Raw genomic sequence first — 16,364 nt, 5'->3', positions numbered from 1 at the left:
GGACCACAAAGTAGAAAAACAAAAAAGATTATTCAGTGTGGCCACAATGGAAAGAGGAATCATGAGGTTCCCTGATTCCCCCAGGGCCATCTCAGGGACATTAACAAAAGTCTGAAGTTCAAATAGAGAATCAGAGGTGTGTACAGCTGAGTAGTCCTGTTCAGGTTCTGGTCCCACCACCATCATTGCCTGGGTGTGTCTCCCCTGCTGGCTGGTCTGACACACTGTCAACACTGGATGAAATTTCCTAGGAGCAAGGTCCTCCTCTGGCTGGCACCAGTACCCTAGCCTTTCCTGTTCCTTCCTTATATGAGACCCCTGGGGTAATTTCAATCCCCTGGGGACTAGTGTCTCACTAAACTGACAGCCAGAGGGAGGGGCAAACACATCTCTCTATAGAATACCATCCCTCCTGTCAACACAGTTACAAGGATTCATAAGCTTACATGGTGAGCTGAGGTGGCAGCTGACCAAATAGAGTACTTTTTACAGAAGCATGAGAATGGAGGTTCTGACCCTTCACTCCCACAAAACACTTGAGGACTCTGCCTCAGTGAGGAAGAAAAGTAAGAACAAAGACACCTGACTTTAACCTCTGATCTCTACATGCATGTGTAACGCGCATGAGAGCACCCATACCACACACATGCAAAACAACAATGTATGTTTCTGGACATTATATCAGAAGTGAAACTTGGATTCCACAAACCATTGGCTGTTATCCACTTGCACTATCTGGATTAGATTCCTCACCAGGAAAGTGACAAAGCCTACAGACATGGCTTTGAAACCTCTACACAGTGTTTTCCTGTTGTGTGATGCTATGATACTGAGATTAAAAACAGCTACAATGTGCTAGCATCAGATGACTGCCTGCCAGGAGTCTATACTCCATTCACTTATGTGTTTTTATGCTTTCTCATTTTAATAGTCACAGGATATAGTTACATATGAAATTAAAAAATGACTTGGGATGTTAAAATGTCTTTTATCAAAATAAAATCTGCCCTCCCCTCACAGCGTTACAGGTATGGCTGCTATGTCACAGGTATACCAGTATGTGGCAGAGAGGAGAGAGGCTATGTCTACACTTAATGTTCTGACCTATGAACATCTAAATGATTAGTAGCTTAACAATCCCTGAAAAAAAAAAAAATGTGACCCGAGATAACCACCAGTCTGGTGCCAAGCAGGCCTGATGGGATACCAACATGGGGAGCAGGCTGGAGGCTAGAAGAAACCTGTCCAGGCCTGCAGGCCCTGGACAAGAGTGAGCCCAAGACAGAGAACCATTGAGTGAGGCTACTCAGTTGTATCTGGGCTAGGAATGATCCAGACAACCACCAGACCAGCACCATGGGGCCTGGACCAAGAGCTAGCTTGAGATGACTACCAATCTGGCACCTCACAGGCCTTTGGAGGGAGACCAGGCCCAAGATGACCCCTGCCTAGTGCCATAATGCACAAGTGGGATGTACACTCCTGAGACCATATCTGAGTCAACTCCAGACACTCAGAGACCCTGGGAATCACTAAAAGAAACAAGCGAGTGGTGGAGAAATGGAAGAGAAAGAAACAGAAGGAGGAAGGCACAGTGAAGAGAGGCAGAACTGGAAACTCAGGGGTAGTAAGGAACAAGTCTGATGTGAATAGCCAGTGATGCCACTTGGGGCCACATCCAGGTCCATGGCCCTGCAACAGTAGGGGTCTGTTACCACCAAAAGTAGACATGCCTGATCTAGTCTGAGGGGAACTCTTTCATCTGGGCATCCTGGGAGAGCTGGCCAGCTACAGTATTCTGGTGGGGGCGGGGGTGTGCACCCCACTCACCTCCCAGTTCAGTGGCTGGATGAGGAAGAGATACCTCATCCCTTACCATCTGTGAGAGGCCAGAGACCAGGCCTTGAGGTCATAAGAGCAGGAGAGCTGGCCCTGCCCCTCACCAGCTGCAGCACTTGGGAGAGCGACCTTGCACCTCTCCTAGGCAGCACAGTAGAGATGACCTTAGTGGCAGGGGCATGGGTGAGACAGCCCTGAGGGTGTGAGCGTGAGAGAGCTGTCCCTATCTCTTGGCTGCCTTGCAATGGCATGGTTGAGGGAGAGATGTACCCTCCCCTTACCTCTTGCCACCTATGGCAGGCAGGAGAGCTGGCCCTGGAGTCATGCGAGTGGGAGACTAGCCCCGTTCCTCACCAGAAGCAAAAGTTGAGAATGTGTGTTCTGCACCTTGCCTGGGCAGCATGGTAAAGCAGTCCCTGGTTGCAGGGATTCCTGGTGAAAGAGGGAGAGCCAGCAGGCCGACCAGCTCAGATATCTCTCAGCCCCAGATTCAAGGCTTTGAATTGGCCCAATCCAACATCTACCCTATCGATGAATTGCTGGAGTGCATGAAGAAGCCAGTCCTACAGTCCAAAACTACAGGATCTTCATAACAGAGGGCAATAACAGGATATCCAAGAGGAGTCCCAGTGAGGTTCCAGTATGGATAGAATATCAGAAATCAAAGGCTGCATACCAGACCAAGTCATTGCAATGAACAGTTGCAAACAAAGAAGTGTGGACAAAGGGGTGTGCTGCGGGACACACTGTGACACACTACAGCTTCCACAATGAGACTTTTTCCTCTGTTGAAGAAGAGATTGCAAGGGCAGAGGTCAGATACAAGGGATGGGGGAGATGAGTAGGATTGAGTGCGTGATATAAAATTTACAAAGAAACAATAAAAGAGTCAGAAGAAAACACAGATGAACGACTCAATTAAACATATAACATTCAAACAATGGGATGAAGCAGAATCCAACACTGAACTGCCTTGCCCACTCAAGGCAGACATCTCTAAACTTGTGTCAGCTCAGGGCCTCATCTTGAGAAGAATGCTGAGTCCCACAACTGTGAGCACATGAGGCCCACTTTGGCACATCTGGAAAAATCCCAAAGTCAAAATGCACACTTCTGCAGGATCATTTCAAAAGTTCATAACCCAGAGGCAATGGCCCCCAAGCTGAGTGTCTCAGGAAGCAGCTGGACCCCCAGGAATCCCAACAAAGCTTCTGTCCTTCACAAGATCTTTCAAGAGGGGGGAAAAGAAAACTGGCCACACAGCAGTAGGTATTTTTAAATATAGTTCAGATTTTACTCAAACAAAAACAACATCTAGAATGCTGAGCTCATTCTGTGGGGAATCAAGAAATTTTAATTTTTTTGAGCCACAAAGTAACAGACTTATTCTTGCAATAGTGAGAAACTTCAGAGATGGATCTTATTTTCTGAGGATCTGTATCTAGCCTAGGACAAGAGGAAAAACAAGTGTTCAAGTTCAGCCAGCTGCTAGGCTCTTGAGTTTTATGTTTGCAGGAGATAAAAGAGTAGTGTCTACAGCCACATGTTCTACCTCAGCACTGGGAAGAGATTAGAAGACCATCTAGAACCTTCCACAAATTATCTTTAAGAAAAATAGATTGAATAATTTTTGATTTAATAACTTAAAAGCCATGTGTTTTAGAGTAGATATTAGGACTAGAAAAGAATACAACCAACTTAAGGATGAAGAAATGAAGCAGGGAGAATTAACAGGACCCAAGAGGAAAGCGATAAAACTAAGGACCAGAAAGGACAGCATCCGCACAAGTAACACGCAGGACACAGCAGAATGTAACCCAAAATGTATCAATATTGCCTTGGATACAAGTAACTGTATGGTATTCCAAGAGAAAAAGAAGCTAAATCATAAAAGTCAATACCTTAGTAATGATGTAAACACAAAGAAAATGCAGAAAATTAAGAGAATTTTACTGTTCTAAGGCTGGAAACATTCACTGACAAGACACAGTGAATGCAAGGAAGTGCTGGGGTCCAGGGTGGTCTAGACATCTTGATTTTATTAATTTATTCCTGCTTCTTGCAGCTCTGATGAAGAGAGATTGTTTCCTGGACGAAGCAGATAATTTTCCTGTCAGCAAAGGGAAAACACAGTCTGTGGTTTTGTTTTTTTGTTGTTGTTGTTTTATTTTGTTGTTGTTGTTGTTGTTTTTTTTTTTTTGCCGTGGGATCTGTTCTTTACTGGCCTGAGAGCCTGAGATAAACATTAACCATAGAGAATAAAGTGATCAAGGCAGATCTTAACTGGGCTGGACCTCAGCTAGCCTGGTCAAGTCTGTACTGCTCTCTGTAAGCAGGCTCAGCCTTGGTTTTCATTCATTTATGAATTAAGAATCCCACTAAGTGGTATAAAGAGATTAAAAGGAAGTGAAGGATTTTCTGTCCTGAATTGCTTTTATAGTTGAGTCTGAGAGGAGCAAGGACATTTGTGTATTCTAAAAATAGCATCCAATGAACAGTTAGGGACACAAGACAGGGGGACACAGATGGAATGGGGGGTGCTTTGTAGAATTCCTAGGACCATTAAACATCTCCAAAGCCAACAGACTAAAGATGAGGTCACCAACTTATGACATTAGTGGGAGTCAGCAGAACCTTCAGGAGTAGAGGTCTTGTGCCAGGGACCTCACTTGGGCACACTTTTGAGAGTTGCACTGGGACTCCAGTCCTGTCCTCTGTCTTTGCTGTTATAACCTCAGGGAGAGTGGCCTTCTCCTCCAGGCTCATCTGCCATTGTGAATTGTCTGGTTAAAGGCCTCAAAGCCAAGCCATGGATCCTCTGACTGACAATTCTGGAAGCCATGAACCATGCCTCTTTTAGAAATTATGAATACATCTTCCTAGGGACACAAAGCAGCTAACCCAGAGGCAAAAGAAAGAAAAACAGGCCGTGCTGTGGTGAGGCTAAATGGCCAGAGATTGGTAGGCAGCAGAATCTAACAGACGGAGACGAGGCGCTGCGCTCAGCCTCACTTTAAAGATGAGAACTGTTGAGTGCTTGCTCTGCCTAGATGGTACACATGCAGCTATGAATGCCCAGCACTTGTCCTGGATTTGCTTCTGTTCCTGTGATAGAACACTGACAAAAAAGTAACTTAGGGAAGAACGAGCTTGTGTAAGCGTATAGTTTCAGGGCACAGTCTACCATGTGGGGAAGTCAAGGCAGCCAGAACCTAAGCAGCTGGTCACATCATATCAGCATCAAGAACAGAGAGAAATGACACTCACTCAACTCACCTTCTTCAGGACTCCAACCTAGGGAGCCACCCACAGTGTGCTAGGACTCCCCATATCAGTTAACATAAGACACAACCACAGGCCAAACTGATCTAGACTAACCTAGGTATAAAATTATCACACAGTCCCCTAGAAACTGACTTCATCTGGCCCAATTCTGATCAACGTCTCCAAACACCTCTTGTCTGGTTCTCTCTTGATTGAGTATTTCCGGGTCCTAACCCTCACCAAATATTTTTCAATGACATCAGGGCCCCAAATTCTGAACTGCTACTATATTGTAATACCCATGAGGTCCAGATTGGTTCATACCTTATTTCTCATAAAATAGAGAATTGAAATTTATGAGCAATGAGTCTGCTCTTGCCAGCTTCTCACAAGGCTGAGAAGACGGGGAAATAAAAATGGTTAACATCCTAGTTGGGACCCAACTCGCTGTGGTTCAGATTGTAGGCACCATGCTTCCTAGGGGTCTCCTTCCCATATCTCTGAGCTTTGATTTATAAACATGGAGGCAAGCCCAGGACCTCACAGGATGATGGTGTGTCACTGAGTTGACAGTTCTCAGGTGCTTTGCTCACAGCTCCGTCAAGGTGGTCATGTGCGTGAGCTAAGAAAATAATCATAAGCCCTATAGAAACCATAAACCCCCTTCCAGAGCCAACTTTTATTTTCAGGATTAGTGGATGTTATTAGCATGAATCTGCAGCCCCACAACAACTAGCTGGAATCCAGGAGGGTCTCCAGGGCACGGAAGAAGAAAGGCACCCTCCCCACATATGGATCAGCCATGCAGGTGGGCTGGACCGTCCTTGCTTCACAACTCTGGCTTACCCTGAGGGAGACTTGTATCGAGAGGCAGTGTTGGTGTCAGTTAAAATCCTGAGACAGTAGAAGACCTGAATTTTTTTCCGCCACTGTTCCTAAATCTCTATAAGTAAAGGACATCAGAATGGAAGACATACCTCGGCCAGCGTGGGGGTCTGTGGTAGCTGCTGGACCTACTTTCATGGCTGTCTTCAGTTTAGCAGTCCAGCATCATGAGGAGCAGAGGCTGCAGAGTTCCATGTCCCACTGAGGTATCCCTGAGACTGTCCCCTGCTATCAAACATCTGCACCCTGTCCCTGGTGGGTAGTTGTTGTAAGGTTAGTAATTTCTCAGCAGGCACAATTTTTCTCTCTTTTTAAAAATTAATTCTTTAATTTTTAAAGATTTGATTTGTGTGTGTGTGTGTGTGTGTGTGTGTGTGTGTGTGTGTGTGTGTGTGTAATATGTATCAGGTCTCCTGAATCTGGAATTTTAGGAAGTCATGAACCAAGTGTGAGTCCTGGAAGGGCATCAAGCATGGTCAACACTGCTCCCTCTCAGTCAATTCTGTACGTCTTCACATGTCTGGGAGTACGTGTGGATACCAGAGGTTGCTGTGCGATATCTTCTTCAGGTGCCTCCCAATCATGTTTTATGAGAGAAAGTCTCATTGAGCCTGGAACTCAGCATTTTGGGAAGACTGCTTGCCTGACCATTGAGCCCTGGAGACCCACCTAGCTCTGGGATTTAAAGTATACATCATAACCCACAGTTCTATTTTTAACATGAGTTCTGAATTTTGAACTCTGTTCCTCATGTCTGCAGGATAACACCCTTCTAACTGAGCTATCTTCTCAGACCCTAGCAGGGAATATTTTCTCATCTTAGTCATAAAGGCTTCTACAGGCCCATCATGAGCAGGCACTAGATTGCTATTCTATAAACACAAAGAGTAGGGTGTGCAGCTTAAGCAACTAACATGGCGTTGCTAATGGAGAGTTAGACTAGAGAAAGTTACAGCTACAGCCATAAGTTCACATGTACCACACACTAAGGAGTAAAACTTGGAGAGGTCTCTGCAGTGTGCCAAGCAACCTCAGAGGCCAGTCACAGGTGTCACTTGTGTGTTTCCATTGTCCTTTAGAAAAACCCAAAGTTTCAAAACTTGCCAGAATCTTACAGATGCTCACAAAATCCGTTGTTTTTTTAGTCCATTGAGGTTTCAATACACTTGATACTTTGGATAAATATCAGGTTCTAGACATATTTTCCAAGGCCCATTATGCTGATGACTACCACCATCACAGTGCTTGGGGGATGCTATCTGCAGCCAGAGGGATTGGATGGAAGTGATGGGCTGTAGGATTTCTTATCAGGGAGGATTGTTGCTGGGTCTGCCTTGCCCTTCACGACCCTGCTACCAAAGCTCGTCTCTGCAAGACTTCAGAAGATGCAGGTGGGCACCTGTCTGTAGCAATCACCATGGTGGGAAGAGGGTGTCCGATTTCAGTGGGAGATGTTTGTGTAAAGGAAAAGTCACCGTGAGAATATTGTGTCTCAGTGTCATTACAAAGAAATTATGTGAGTTGGCCTTTGCAGGCTTAATACCCTCACACAACCCGCTTTCCATAGTAAATCCTGTCCAAAAAAAATAATAAAATAAAATAAAATGTTGAGGTGCTGTTCCACTAACTCAGCTTAATGGCCCATTTGCTGTCCTGGGTCCCATCAGGTGTGCCAGATTTTTACTATTTGTTCTCAGTTTCTATAAATGAGGGCAATACAGGAGTCGGCTTCGGCCCGCGTCAGAGCAGCAAGCGGCTGCCCTGCTGTTGAGATATCCCGTCTTGACCCCTCTGTCTTCTCCTCTTCCTCTTATTACTTTTAACTACAGCACATTGCTTATATGTGGGAATAAAGTGCGTAACTGGATGTTTCATGGAGAATTGCCCGATTTAAGTGTAAACTTCTAAGAGAAGGTAGTTTTCTTACAAGTATGTTGTCAGGGTAGGTGAAGAAGCAATTGAGCCCTGTGTTTTCATAATGTTTTCTTCCCAGGAAACAAGCAATCTTTCCCCCACACAATAGGCCTTCGTTGTAAGTTTCCTTGTTCTGCTGAGAACCCCTTAAAATTGTCTCAAAGGGACCACACTCTGCTTCCACTCTGAAGTCACAGAATTCTTATTAGACTGACCCTATCCAAACTCAAAGAGAGCTTCTAAAAGCCCTGTTATCTTCCTAGTAACCACGTTTCATCCTTGACATAGATTATGGTCCAAGAAAAAAAAAAAGATGAAATCAGAATTCTACTATTAAGAGAGCAGAATAAAGTCACTGAAGGTAAAGGAGGAGGGGGTAGGGGGTGAGTTGTAGCCTGAGTACTCTGGTCCCTCTGCACCTAAAGCTAACAGGGTTTGCAGCTCTCACCAAGCACTCCCCCCACCCCCTGTATATGACCACACCCCAAAGTTCTAGGTTAAAACATGCATTCTCAAAACAAGTCAGACCCATTCAAAATGATAGAATGAAATTCCAGTTGGAGCTAGGGAGAAAACAGACTGCTTTCCTCAGGCTTGTGGTGACCTTATTGGAAGTCATTTATGTCACAAGAAGAAGGAGACATACCCCAGAATGTTCAATTTATATGACCTAATAAATGTCAGTTTGCGATTAAAGCCTCTTCTGTGATGTTCAGTGGCAGCTGATAAACTACTGTGCTTCTCAGATTTCCACTGCAATGTCTGTTCAGTCTTTGTTGCTCTAACGACGCTGTTGAGAATAGAAGCCATACAAAGGGGTCAAGGCTACACACCCAGCAAGTGCGTGGCCCACAGCAGGAGACCCTCCACCTCTACACAAGCTTGTCAGCACAGATTTCAGAGGACATGATTTTTTAAATTGTGACAAAAACGGGCTTGGAGTTTATCTTCTTGTATTGCTTGCGTGTCAGAAGAACTCTTTCTTTTCATCTTTCAATACTGCACACATAGGAGTCAAATGCACCAAAATAGCAGGCAGTGCTAGGGACCCCTTTTTAAATGATGCTCTCTGACAATTATTCCTTAGACAAAATCAACATGAGTGGAAAGCAGGCTGGATGTGTCTGGTTTTCAAGTTTCCCCCAGCAAATCACTATTACCAACCTAAAGTTACTGTGAGGCTTTCTCTGGCAACTTTTAAATCTGTTAAGATGGAAATTAAGATCATTCAGAATTAACTTTCCTCTCTAAATGACAAATTGAAGTACAAATGAGGACTTGGGAGCTGGGGTGAGTGGCAGGATTCTGAGTGCTTTGGGCAAAACTGCATTTGAAGTGACCTGTTTGGGAGGGTTCAACAGCAGACCATAGAGAGCGATAAAAGATGAGAATTCTTTCCACATCGCTATGCAGTCCATGAATGGAGCCTCCAGACTCTGTGGGTTCCCTGCTCTTCCTCAGGGTGGTCCCCATTGCAAAACTGTTTAAGCCCAGGGGCTTCAGCTCTTTAGTAAAGGGCTTGAATACAGAATCCCCAGCTGGGTTAGTTAAGGAGTAAGTCTCAGCTTTAATTACAAAGAAACCACAAGCCCCGCCATCACTACTCGGCTTCCTACAGAGAATGCCATGGCCCCAGGGACAGGCAGCAGAGGACTCCAGCTCCTAATATCTTCCATATTAAGTTAGCTTAAAGCTTTTTGGATGCTTCTTTTAAACTCCACTGACCCCAGTCTACACATGCAAGGAGCCAGGGTGTGTCTTCCAATCTCCTTTTCCCACGACCATGATGCTATCTCATTGGTACCCATGAAAGCTGCACTATTTGTCATTAACTGTGAAGGGGGACATTGATAAGGCCCAGATCTAAGTTTGTTCAAAGTATATGTTTATATGCTACCTGTCCTAACACTAAGGAGATACTTTTACAGATGTGAACCTGGCATGAGGTCAGAGAAGACAAATATTGTTTCCCTAATTTAAACACACAGGGGATTATAATTTTTACTCTAGATTTCTATTTGTCTTATTTTTAGTGAATGAGTATTTTGCCTACAAGAATCTATATGCAGCCCATTCACTCAGTGCCTACAGAGGCCAGAAGAGAGTGTCAGATCCTCTGGATTTAGAGTTTCAAGTGGTTGTTGTTAGCTCTAAGGGCTGTGGTGCCTAACACATCAAAGCAGGAGGAGCTACAAGCTCCCTGGCTCTCTGAGTTTGGAGTACCTAATACAGAGTCCAACTTCTCCCTGCACATCACACCCTAAACTTCTCCATCCCCGAGCTTCACATTCCTTCCCAGCGTCTCTTTCCTATATCACTCAGCCATTTTGGCTCCCTTGATTCTTCTCTGTCTGTTGGCTTCCCTTGATTCCCATTCTTGGTTCTTTCTCTTCTAGCCCCATTGCTTGCCCTTCTCTCAGGCTCTCCCCTGAACTTCCCCTACGGCTCTGTCTATTCTGTTCACCATGTTCAGTCAGAACTCTTTCCACATGCCTCTGACTGAACTCTCCCTTATTTCTGCAATAAAATCCTTCTCAGCTATACCTAGGATCAGTCATGTCCTCGTTTTCACTCACTTGTGAGTCAAACTGTGGGTGCTTAGAACAAAACCTAGGCCTTCTGCAAAAGCAGCAAGTGCTCTTAACCTCTGACCTATTTTCCCAACCCACTAATTATAAATTTAATGTGGAACTTGCTTTGCTAATTCCAATGAAATATCTCCCAATTTTTTACTAAAGTAGTATGTATGCTAGGAAATTTATACTTCAAACAAGTCACTAAAACCCAAGACTAGGAATTGCATAATAGCCAGATTATAATTCTAGTAAGATTGCTATAATTAAGTTGAAATGTTAAATAATATGGCCAGTGGAGTAGGAAAAGAAAGAACTGTGCACCATGGCCCTGTTGGGGTTAACATGCACACACATGTTTTCATGGGTTTAGAGTAGGTTCCTGGGCTTTCAGAAGTAAGTTTTTGATCTGTGCCTCCTGTGTAGTAATGAACAGGTAACGTTGTCTCTGCATCTGCCTTCATAATGCAGTGAAATGCTGCTTGCTAAATGGAGTCACCTGGGCAAGACACAGCCTGACAAAAGTATGGAGTGTCCACGCCACACCTTTAGGAGTTTAAAACAAGATATTTGTCACCTCACAATCCTACAGTATGGAAGTTTGACAAGGAGAACATGGAGCTAAGGTCAGAGAGTCAGGAAGGCTGTGTGTCTTCCTGGGGGCTTAGCCATATCCAACACCTAGATGCCACCTGTCCACCATAGCATCAGGTCCCTTCATCCTTCAAAGTCAGAGCATGTCATGCCTCTGAATGTCCCCTGCATACACACCTCTCCAAGTGCAGCTGGAAATGCTCTTTGATTAAGGACTTGCAAGATTAGAAGAATGCATGCAAGTAGCCCAAAGCCATCTCTAGGCTCCTCCCCTCAACCTCAACAGTCCTTAACCTCCTCACGCAAGCCAAGGCTGTATGAGTTCTTCTCTCATGGAAGGTAGCACAGTGGCTCTGGAGGGGACACCATTGTACATTGGGGAATAAGGAGGTGAATGATCTGCCTATTCTCTTGTTTCCTTAAATTTCATAATGTATAGTTTATTGCATTCTCAAGTGTAAAAGCAATACATTCTCAAAACAGGCAATGTCAAGTGTTCTCCATGTTATACTTCCAGTTCTAGGATTTATAGGTGTGTTAGCCATGTGAGAAATTAATTCTGTAGAGGTTACTCAAAGCAATTGTTTTTAAATTGAAGGAGTGGTGAGAACACAATCATGCATTGAGATGGAAATAAATGTACCTGCTGTAAAATGGAATCCTACGGGGTCATGCAAAAAGAATGAAGAAAATGTCATATGCTTACAATCTAAAGCAACAATCTACAGAGTCAAAGGTTATAATAATAACCTTTATTGTTGTTGTTGTTGTTATTATTCTTTTATTACTATAAACATGGTGCAAGGGAATTGGGAATTCACGCTCACATATTCATGTTATAGTGCACAAAATGTCTGTTACCTCTTCAGGGGCACACAGAAACCAAGCACTGACAGATTCTGCAAGGAGGAACCAGAATCAATGCCAGTCATAGAGAGTAATTATGACATGTTAGAGTTTGTTCTGTCTGGATATATTGCTTGTTTTAGAAGATACTAAAATATTTTTAAGACAAAACATTCAGTTTAATGTTTATAACAGAATCTATCAACTAGTAAAATATCACCAAATATGTAACTAGCTATGTGTAAGGATGAGACTGAGTGTGTTGTTGATATGAGCACAGCCATGTCACAGACCCCAGTGCCTGAGACCCATGAGAATGGCAAAGTCTTCCCTGAAACAGGCCCAGGAAACTGACAAAGCCTTCCTTTGTTCCAAGAGTGTTTGCCAATGATTGACCATTGTATGGAAATCTAGTAAGCACACCCTCCTCCTCCCAGATGACTGCAGCCTGAGATTGCCCCCCTACAGAGACTACACTGAGATCAGCCAGGGCCTCCTTGATGAGCTGCACACCATATACTTCCTGGATTCAAACGGATAAGACAAATGCACTGAATTTCCAAGTTTCCTGGTTTCCTGGTGTCCTCTGTCTGAGCAAGCACCTACCACCCAATGCCAATCTTTCAGCATGTATATCTGTCATTACATTCCCTCATCAGACTGATCAAGTTAATCTTGTAGTAGAACTTGGCAATTACAAAAAGCATATGCTAGTATATTATACTAACATGAAATATAAGTAGAATTCAAGGTCAATATCCATATCAAGAATAAAAGTTATTTCCCACTGTTAAAACATGTGACTATCACAGCTGGAGAGATGGCTCAGAAGTTAAGCTCAATGGCCGTTCTTCCACATAACTTGGGTTCATTTCCTTTTTTTTTTTTTTTTGAAAAATTTTTTATTGGATATTTTATTTACATTTCATATGCTGTCCCCTTACCCCATCCCCCACCCACCTGGGAACCCCCTATCCCCTTACCCCTCCTCCTTCTTCTCTGTGGATGTAACCTACCCTCCTACTCCCACTTCCCCACCCTCAACATTCCCACCCCCTGGGGCGTCCAGCCTTCATGAGGTCAAGGTTCTCTTCTTGCACCTATGCCCAGCAGGGCCCTCCACTCTTACATATTCAGCTGAAGCCCTGGATCCCTCCCTAAGTGCTCCCAGGCTGGTGGTTTAGACCCTGGAAGCTGTGGTTGGTTGGTATTGTTGCTCTCCTCATGGTGCCACAAACCCTTTCAGCTCCTTCAGTCCTCACTCTAACTCCTCCATTGAGAACCCCATGATCAGTTCAATGGCTAGTTGTGAGCATCTGCCTATGAATATGTCAGACTCTTGAAGGCCTCTGAGGAGACATCCATATCAGGCTCTTATCAGCATGCACTTCCTGACTTCCACATCAGCATCTACCTTTGGTGACTGCACATGGGATAGATACTCAGGTGGAAAGGTCTTCAAATGGCCCCTCCTTCAGTTTCTGTCCCTCACTTTGTCTCCATATTTGCTCCCTTGAGTATTCTGTTGCTCCTTCTAAGAAGAACTGAATCACCGCCACTTGGTCTTCCTTTTTTATGAGCTTCATGTGGCCTGTGAGTTGCATCTTGGGCATTTCAAGGTTCTGGGCTAATATCCGATAATCAGTGAGTGAATACCATGTGTGTTCTTTTGTGATTGGCTTACTTCACTCAAGATGATGATTTCTAGTTCCATCCATTTACCTAGGAAACTCTCTAATTCATTGTTTTTAATAGCTGAGTAATACTCCATTGTGTGGGTTCATTTCCTAATACCACATGATGCTTCACAACTGTCTGTAATCTCAGTTCCAGGGGATTCAATGCCCACGTTTTGCCTCCATGAGCACCAGGCATGCATGCATTGTACAGACATACATTCAGGTAATACAATTGTACATATAAAATAAAAATAATAAACGTCATCTCAGGTAAGAGAGACATAAGGGAGCGAGGGGCTTTCATAGCATAATGGAGAAAACAAACCTAGGATATGAAGACGATCCAGACGATGAGTGACAGGGCCTGACTGGTCACAGACACAATGCCACAGTGTAGGAGAATGTGACTGTAAATCTGGTGTGAGGGTGCATGCCTTTAAGCCCAGTGCGCAGAAGAGAGAGGTAGAGACGGAGGATTCTAATGAGTTGGAGGCCAACCCAGTATAACACTATCTCAAAAGTAAATAAATAATATACATTAACATTCAATTGTAAAAATTTTAAATCATAATAAACAGTCTTCAGAAGAGTAGCAGTACGGAATAAGAACATTAAAGGAATTAGCAAACACACACCACATAGACACACACATATATACCCCCCACAGAGACATACAAACACACACAGACACCCATAGACACAGACACACACACACAAACACACACAGACACATAGAGACAAACATACACACAAACATAAACAGTCTTCAGAAGAGTAGCAGTACGGAATAAGAACATTAAAGGAATTAGCAAACACACACCACATAGACACACACATATATACCCCCCACAGACACATACAGACACACTCAGACATGCACAGGCACACATACACAAACAGACACACACAGGTACATACACACACACACACATATATATGTATGTATATATATATATATATATATACATATACATACATATATATAAAATAGAATTTTACTCTGCTTAAAAATTGAAATTTACTGGACAGTGGATGGCTCTGGAAAGCATTATATTAACCAGCGTAACCTAGACTAAGAAAAGCAACTACAAAAACAGAGACCCTGCTATAAAAAAGCTGCACAGACATCACTGAACCTTAGAAAGGGGAAGAGAATAGACACATAGGGGCATATTCTAAACTGAAATAAAACCCCAAACCTTCTTAGAGTGGATGGTCTTCTAGCTCCGGGATCCTTCTCTACCCAAAATGTTTGGAATACTTATCAAAAAACTTTCTCTTTGCCCTAAGCCATTCTTCCTGTCTTGTAATTCTTTAACAGATAAAGAACCCACATAATAGCCACTATCAAATATGCCACAAAAGCACATAGCATCCATGTTTACTGTACACTGCCCACAAGGTCAAAGATGCAGAAGCAAATTGTTTCTCCCTGATGCAGTTACGGGGCCAAGAGTCAAAAAGAAAGACTTTAGAAGCCCAGGACTCCCATAGCTTCCATCTGAGATTTCAAACAAAACTTCTGTCAAATTTCTCCCCTCCCTTTCACTTCTACTCTGAGCAATTCGGGAGAGGGAAACACAGATTAAACAACAGGAAGGCAAAATATTAAGAATTCTCTCCTGTCTGCCATCATGCATGTGACATCTACACACAAGCTGATGGAGAAAAACTGACGAGAGGACAAAGTCACTGGTGCCGTTTAATTTGCCTTGGAAAGTCTGAGCTTGACAATCCAGACTTGGGAGCTCAGTCATTTTATTACGTAAATGTCATTTACCTCTTTACGTCTGGTCACCATGAGATTAGTGGACTAGGGTTTCCAAGTATCATGGGAAAAGTAATCTGAAAAACACTGCTCACCATTTATGTATCAGATGAAATCCTAGTGTAGTTTCATGTCCAATTCTAACTTTCAAACGCCTCTAGGCTCCTATGTCAGTTATAATGAGATATACTGGGCTACACTGATCATGTTGGGCAGAATTCAAACTGAGCCTGGACCTTTTTGGACTCACAGATGCGTTGTGTCCTTTCCCACCTGTGCTCTTGCTCTCTTCATCTGTTTTTCTCCCATGTAACCGTGTCTCCTCTTATTCCTGGGGCTCTCGTTACAAGATCTCTAGTGGATGTTGGAGCTAAACGCGGTGCAGAGCTGCACATACACTGTGTTCCTCACAAACACATGATACAACTTGGTTTGTAAATTAGTCCCAGTAGTGAGTAGCAACAAGAATAATGAGTGGCCCAATCACAACAACAGTATTCTGTAGCAAACAGTATTCTGTAGTATTCTCTCTCTCTCTCTCTCTCTCTCTCTCTCTCTCTCTCTCTCTCTCTCTCTCAATGCAACTTTTTGCATTAATATTTATAAGCTATAGCTGAGATAACAGCACTTGAAACTACAGGAAGCCAGGCCACCGATAAGAGGCACTGCTATATCTATGCTTAATTCTTCTGTTTACGATTCTCTGATCTGTCTCCTTTCCTTCTATAGGCTTGCTTCTCCCTTCAGCCTCTTCTTAACTTCCCTCCTTCAACCCCTCAGCAATCAGTTAAATGTATCTCCAATTGCAGAAGCAGTGACAGATATTGTAGAGCTCCTCTGGGATGTATGCTTCCTGTTTTCTGGGAAATAATTTTGAAGGCGTTTGTAATGTATTTTACATATGTTTCTGAATGTAGAATGAAATTATCCTTCTTTTTAGATGGGATTTCTTTTAATAATGGTTTTTAGGATGGGGAGTTGTTGCTACTACAAGATCTCACT

At 43.5% G+C, this 16,364-nt stretch overlaps 1 non-coding gene across 1 annotated transcript; it reads left to right on the top strand.

Annotated features, from left to right (window-relative positions):
• Window positions 1-1,007: 1,007 nt before the first annotated feature.
• LOC114619368 lies at window positions 1,008-1,138 on the top strand. The gene has a single exon (XR_003711136.1). It is a non-coding gene; the product is annotated as a small nucleolar RNA SNORA17 (small nucleolar RNA).
• Window positions 1,139-16,364: the final 15,226 nt, after the last annotated feature.

Source organism: Grammomys surdaster, unplaced genomic scaffold (genome assembly GCF_004785775.1).
Source record: "Grammomys surdaster isolate TR1022 unplaced genomic scaffold, NIH_TR_1.0 62, whole genome shotgun sequence".
NCBI lineage: Eukaryota > Metazoa > Chordata > Mammalia > Rodentia > Muridae > Grammomys > Grammomys surdaster.
The sequence above is the reverse complement of the archived record's forward strand: the minus strand, read 5'-3'. Positions and strand labels throughout refer to the sequence as shown.